The sequence below is a fragment of the Sinocyclocheilus rhinocerous genome, unplaced genomic scaffold (assembly GCF_001515625.1).
Source record: "Sinocyclocheilus rhinocerous isolate Xijiao unplaced genomic scaffold, SAMN03320098_v1.1 scaffold839, whole genome shotgun sequence".
Taxonomy (NCBI): domain Eukaryota; kingdom Metazoa; phylum Chordata; class Actinopteri; order Cypriniformes; family Cyprinidae; genus Sinocyclocheilus; species Sinocyclocheilus rhinocerous.
The window spans coordinates 1558595-1566073 of NW_015652287.1; the positions used below are offsets into that span (position 1 = coordinate 1558595).

The 7479-nt window shown below is 35.5% G+C and overlaps 1 pseudogene; it reads right to left on the reverse strand.

Annotated features, from left to right (window-relative positions):
* LOC107714430 (zinc finger protein 407-like) overlaps positions 1-6360 on the reverse strand; it is an 89774-nt pseudogene extending 83414 nt beyond the window's left edge.
* Between the last annotated feature and the right edge of the window lie 1119 nt (positions 6361-7479).

A 7479-nucleotide genomic window follows, 5' to 3' on the forward strand; every position in this document is an offset into this window, starting at 1 on the left:
CGAATTTCATATTAAGAAATTATTTTAACCCAAAAAGCAAATTATGCTCCCTTCGAACTGGTTGTCTTTAAAATACAAATCCAGTGTAATCCCAGGCTATCTGTAATCAGAAGCACATTTAAAACTGGAATATAATTTAATTTCACTCACATGTGTAAACACATAATCCTTTCTGTGGATTACAATCCGCCATCAAAATGATACTATTCCAGCTGCTGTGAGAAAAGGCTATAAACGATCGGCCACCTGCAGGATCCTCACATGCGATAGCCTAGTAGCCGGGACAACTTCTTTATGTTTACAGAAGTGACGTAATGACGCAGCGGCATTCTCGAATTTCCCGCGAAAACCTACCCGTACCACTCAAATTAGAAAACATTATTATAAGATAACCGTTGTGAATCAGGCTAAAGTAAGGCGACAGTTTCGAACACTGGCTGGTTATGTACTTGCTCAAATATTGATTTCGGATCATTTTTAACCAAAAAAAGTTACGGACTGCAGCTTTAAACAGACCCTCCAGGATTTTGCGATTCAGCGATCGCAGAATTTTTCGCAAAATCAAGCAAACTCCGCAATTTTCGCAAGAGCTCGCAAATTTTCATAATTGCTGCAGATTTTGGGCTTAGACGTGTCCCGTGACGTTATCGCAATGCGCATTCAGTCAAAGAAAGGTTCCAAAAATGGAATGAACAGCCTTGCATTCTCATCATGATCTCATCAAGAGCTACATTGGACAAACGAACCGAAAGCGGAACGAATCTGCGCTACTCGTTACTATGCAGCGTAGACCGTTCATCTGCTCGGGCCGGAGCCGCGTGCTGATCTCGATCACGCGACACCGTTATACACAGTGCTGGGAGATACAGTGAAGAAAGCAGTCGAATTCGCCGCAGAATCAGTAACATCTTAGTGAAATCTTGTGAGAAGCATTCAAATTCGGCGTAGAATTCTGTTAAAGCTACAGATATCAGAACAAACGCCACTGATGTGGAAACCAGGAAAAACATTGTTCAGTAAACACAAATCACCACCATTCACCATGGATTTAACATTGTAAAACTACAGGAACAACTTGTGGCAGAAATGGTCTAATGTTTTCGAGTGTTTTTAGATAGTTTCGAACACTGGCTGGTTATGTACTTGCGCAAATATTGATTTAATCACTCCTAATATAATGGCAGGGAAAACACTGGTTTAGTTATTTGAAGTTTTCACTTTTGTTATAGTTATGTATCTCTCTTTTGTCATGCGGTTTATCATGTTATGTAATTTGGTGATATTTAAGGGCTCATCTGTATATGTGTTCATTGTCTGTCACCTGTGGTGAGAACATGAAATAAAACATTTTTTATACTTGTGTGTGAGCTGTGGTGTGCCAACTTTTCCTTCTTTTTACTGTTTGCTTTAGTTGTGCATCCTCATTGAGTTTTTTTTTTGCCATCAGATCTTTTTTTTTTCGTGGACAATAATTAACATGATCATAAATAGCTGGCTGACTTTTCCATTTGTTGATATGACATGTTTAGATTCAGATGGTAAAACTCATATATTAAGCTAAGTGTCCACTTTAGAGATAATCACCATTTTTATAATGAAACCATCATATTTAAATTATGATAGTAATCCTATCACATAATGAAATATCATATTTATTGTTACTACTGTAAAGCTAAATTAAATTATTATATTATCTCTTTCAGTGCTTTCAGAATCTTTACTTCTTTAATAATCGTTTCTGTATTTTTGAAACAAACATATTTTAATGACAGTATATTTATTGAACAAAAATAGTAGAAACTTTGCTGATTGCAAAGTGATTGTCTTTGAACAAGTATTAACTTACTATTCAATATCAATCAAAACATATGACTTTAGCTAAAGTATTTGCATAAATACTTTGTGCCTTTTGCCCCATGCTGATGAGCCTTTTACCCATTACGTGCGATAAAAGGCCCACCTTGCCACTTCATACATTTAAAAATCTTTAAACAAAACTAAATCTGTTGCTCTGTCAATTTTAATTAAAAACACACCACACCATGTTCAGTTTGGTCTTAATTATTGCCACAAAGTTTGGTTTTACTTTTCTTAGTTTGTGCTTAAACTAACAGAAAACATTAGCTTTGCTTTTGTTTTGGTGTTGCTAATAATTTCCACACTGTTCTTATCAAATTTGTGTTTGAAATGAATTTCGTTTTGTGAGGAGAACTGTTGAGGAAAAATAATAGAACCCAATTTTAAGTTCATCATGGTGAAGGACATTCTTGCATGATTGTAAGAATGATAAATGCATGTTGATGTCATATAATAATGTATTGAATAAAATATGCCTATTTTCCGATGTTTCTCTTTCTTTTTGGCATTATCGCCTGTGTAGACACATTTCATGATGGCAAGTTTAATTTCCTTGATTATAACAATTGCAGTATTGTTTTTAAACTTGTAGTCAAGCTATAGCGTATTTGATATTTATCATGTATGATTAAAATCATGCAGGGATTAAAAACGAATTCTGAGCAAAAACTTTCATTTTTGTATTGTAAATTTTATAATTTTAATTTTATTAATCGAAATACAACGCCCACAATATAATATTCAGTGTTGGGCTGCCGAAACTCAGAACGCGAGCATGTTGAGGGGCGAGCTGAGAAGCCTACTAATGACTTCATTCGTTGCAAATGAATTAAGAATTTATAGTGCTATATCTCAGCTTAATTAAACATAATTATATTGTATAAATGGTTTAAAAAATCTGTAAAAATATAAACAAATTAAATCTGAAATATGCGCTGAAGGAATTTGCGTATTTTAATTATACCTGTCATGTTTGTGGTTTTTCATCATTATACAGTCTGTTTAAATAAATATTCAGAAACACATGCAGTGCTACTATTTGTCTTTTTTTTTTTTTTACTTTTATTAAACTGCAGATCAAAATAGAATAGGCCTATACCCTAAATAAGGATAAATTATATTGGAAAGCATCTCCAAAATAATCACATACACAGATGCACGTTGCCATTACAGTAGTCAGCGCCGAACAACAGGCAAATAAAATATTAACAGAGGTTACAAAAGTGATTCAGTCAAGATCAGCGAGGGATTTTCTTTTCTTTTGTTCTTTGATTAACATTAATGACTGATGGCAGCGGCTGCTGTCAATGTACGGATCCAATACACCCTTGTTTTCTTTCTCAACTCTTTACGTTCACTTAAAGGGATCCCTGGGTATTAAGACTTGTATGGCTTAATATAACGTAAATGATGTCTCTTCCTGAAATATGTAGTAGAAGACCCATTAAAGATTTATGTTATTTTAAAAATCACATCGTTTTATACATATTTTGGACTATGGGGGGCGCCATTATTCTGATGACGTAAAATGGTTGCACTCGGTGAGCTACTGCCGCTACCTGTTGCTAATTTTACCACAACCCAACTCGGAATAGTTAAGCTATACATGTCTTAATACCCGGGGATCCCTTTAAGACATAACCGATTGTATTTTTTTTATATTTTGATATAATTCTATGTGTATTTGTCCATTCGAATGTGTAAGAATGCAAGAAAGAGAGCTCAGTCCAGTGTTCGCATATATAAGAGGCGGCTTTTGTGCATGCGCTTTGTGTGTGTGCGCGCAGCACAGAAAACAGCGCACGAGTGCAGAAGTGAGTTTTATTTCGTCTTCTTGCAGTTGAATCTTTTGAAATCACAATAAATGTGCATACAGAAATCGAGAAGCAGAATCGAAATGTAATTTTATAACAAGTAATTTGATTCCTGACCTTACGCATCAGATCTGATTTCCGAAATTGGAATAGCTTTTCGATTCCCAACCCTCCTACAAAATTATTTCATTCTTGCATGTAGGCCTGTTGCAATATATGTATATGGCCTCAATAATTTTTGGTGATGCAATATATCGCCCATTATATGTACTTAAAAATTAATGTCACTGTGTTTTTTGCATTCCATTTGCGTCAGTGTCTTTTGCAGCTTCTCATACATATCGTGATGTAGTCATGAGGTGCTAGTTCAAATTTAAAAAATGCTTCTACAAAAAAAGTTTCATCTGCAGATACATGGTCTTGTTTAGGGATCTGTGCCTTTGTGCATACGGACATCTGACTGCTGAGTAGTGATTGTGTTTTTCAGCAATAGTGTGCACCCTTAATTTACAGAGAAAAGAAGGTCAGGGAAAAATCTGTAGATGGAAAAATCTCCATACAAGTTCTTTGTGCATTTATCTTTTTTTTTGTTACTTTGCACTTTTTGTTAGAAAATGTTTATTTACTATTTATTCAAGTTTTTTAAGGTATCTAATATTTTGATACTTAATTTCCATGATCTAAATAAATATTCTTAAAAATTAAAAGTTTGATGTCATTTGGAAGTGTGTAGGCCTTCTTGCATTATTATGCTGTTACATTATGATTATATATTCAGTGACATAAAATGGTCTTAAAATGACAATAACATCGCTTATTGCATTTATTTCTGGTGCAATATATCGCACAACAAAAAGTTGTTATCGTGACAGGCCTACTTGCATGCAAAAAGACCTGTATGGTGACTAAGGGGCTATGTAAAATATTTTTTGCAACTTACTAGGTTTATCATTTGTCATTTTTTCCCCGATAATGTTGTTAATCATCTGTTACCTGACTGTTGACATCGACATCGCGATACTTACGAGACATCGTCGATATACGATAATATCGTCATATCGCCCAGCCCTACTGCCTAGCTGTTTTCTTTCTCAACTGTTTACATTTACATAAGACAGTGGTTCTCAATTCCAGTCCGGGGGACACCCTGTTCTGCACATTTTGAATGTCTCCCTTTTTTAACACACCTGATTCAGATCATCAGCTCATTAGGAGAGTTCCATGAACTGGGTCCCAAGGATTGGAATTGAGAACCATAAGCCTTAAGATATAACCGACTGTGTTTACATTAATACTTTCCAAGATGGATTTTGACATAATTTTGTGTGTATTTGACCATTTACATGCAATAAGCAGTGAAAAAATAATTTAGTACTCATGAGCCGTTTGAGAGTCGTTTTGTGTGAGTGTGCATGAATGAATGAATGAACGAATGAATAAACGGATGAATGAATGAATGAATGAATGAATAGTTAAAAAACAAACTTGAAATACTGTGTATTCGTTAGGCACAAATTTGACCTCTTTGACCTCTGGTCAAAATTGATGCTTTTTTTTTGTGTATAATGTTAAGGTCAGAAAATAATTACACATGACACATAAGATTAAGTATGAAATGAGCAGTTCGTATTACCCAGTTGAATTCTGTGTATCTTTAATTATATTAAATGACTGTAAAACACAGTCATCATTGGACTGAAGTAGTGCTTTTATTATTCTTGCCAACTTCATACAAATAGATGATGTAAATAAACAATTAACTTCATGGCATTCTGACAGATCAATAACTCTGATCATATGCGAGAATGAACATAGAGATTGAAGTTTGGAATGCAAGACTTTAAAATGTGAAATAAATTTTTAGATATCGTATGTGTTCAGTGCGGTATTTTAATCCAGTTACAATGTCTCTTTAATCTATTCTGTTTTATAATAAACTATAAACCTTTTAATAAGTAACCATTGTAATTCATAATGAAATATTCATAACAACAGAAACTTGTTTCTAAACCTGCAGTTATAACTTTATTATCGCTACGATTGTACTGTATTAATTTAAAATTTATACAGATTGGCATGTTATAGCAATTGAACAGCAAAAGCGAGTTTCACTTGTACGCGTTTTGTTTGGCCTAAACAGTTCGTTTCGAGAAGATGATGGGAAAACGTTAACCAGTATTATTAAACTTTAAATCGTCCTTTCGGCTATGTTCATGTTTTTCTCTGACACGAAACAGTTTACTTTTTACTTCCTATTACCGTGACTCTTTATTTTGCTGGCGTTGTTTTCGTCCAGTCGAAAGGCTAGTTTCTAGCATTCGACCAATTGAAACAGAGGAAAGGCGGGTTTTCGCTTGAGTACTGGAAACGACGGCGGCACAGAGGCCCCAAAAGCGCATTATACGTGACTTACAAATCCTTCAAATTACGCTCTACTAAGCAGCAGAAACATCGTTAACATGCATATTTCACGCTTCTAAATATCAGATCTGAGTTCAGGTTGTCAATAAAAGTTCTATTTGAACGTCATTACCTGAAATGTTGGTCGTATTCTCTCACTTCGCGCGTTCTGCTCTCGGTCACAAACGGCACACCGTAGTGTGCTAGCTGTTACGTCACAAGAGAATTGAGCGCAGCCAGAGATCTTCTTATTAAAGGAGGAGATGGGAAACTCAAACTGGTTCATGTAGATCACGTGCTCCAATCGCTCTTCCCGAAATGGCTCACGCAATCATTTATCTTCTTCTTCTTCTTCTTGTTGCTTTACGGCGGATCGCAGACTTATAAGTGCATTACCGCCACCTATATCTCAAATGGACCATTGACACTCTATCTACAATCTCCTGATTAACCTAGCAACCCACATACAAACACCCTTGATTCTTGTACCCGCTTAGAGTCTTCATAGAGCTTCATCCGGCGCTGCGTGTTCAGCTCCTCCGTCCTCCCTCAGCCCTCTTAAGCGGGATTTCGCAATCATTTATTCACCAATCCCTCGCTTTTATAGTGCATGGCGTTTGACGGCAGTGATAGGAGAAACGAAGCTTTTCGAAACTGAATCAGCTGAACTGCGCCCCAAAACGATCTTTCGAGGCGCTTGACACACCACAAGCATGGCGGCATCTGCTGGTCAAAACGTGTAAATGCAAAAATACCTTTACATTAGAATTTAAAATATTTTCACTAGGCTAAGTAAAGTGTTTTCTACGACGGCGTTTTAGTGCCACGTTAAAAAAAAAAAATCTAAGATTACGACATTAAAGTGATAATATTTCGAGAATAAAGTCGAAATATTTAAAGTAGTCAAATCGCATTATAATGATAATATAATTACAACGTTATAGCTGAAATTAAGCCAAGGTTAAGTGTAGTCTGAAAAGCATATCATAAACACTGGGTTTGTTTGCCTCTGATCTGCACGCGCTTCTCCAGCACGTGCTTTTCTCCTGTCTTCCACATAATGCCGCGCACACGCATAATTAAAAAATTAACGGTCATTTCAGAATAAAGTCGAAATATTTCGAGAATAAAGTCAAAATGTTCTGAGAATAAAGATTAAATATTTTGAGAGCATATTCTAGCCTTTTGCACATGCAAAGGGCCCGGATTGGGAGCACCGGGAGATATTCCAAAGTCTCAGCTTTCAAAATCTGTCAGTTTTATAGTGAAATACAAACAACAATAATGTGTTTTTTTTCCACGCTCTTTAATGTGGCGTAACAGATCGCTGTATTCGCTTCAGTTTAAGCGGCATGTGAGTCTTTCCGATTACAATAATGAGACATTATTTTCATTATAAATTCAATTT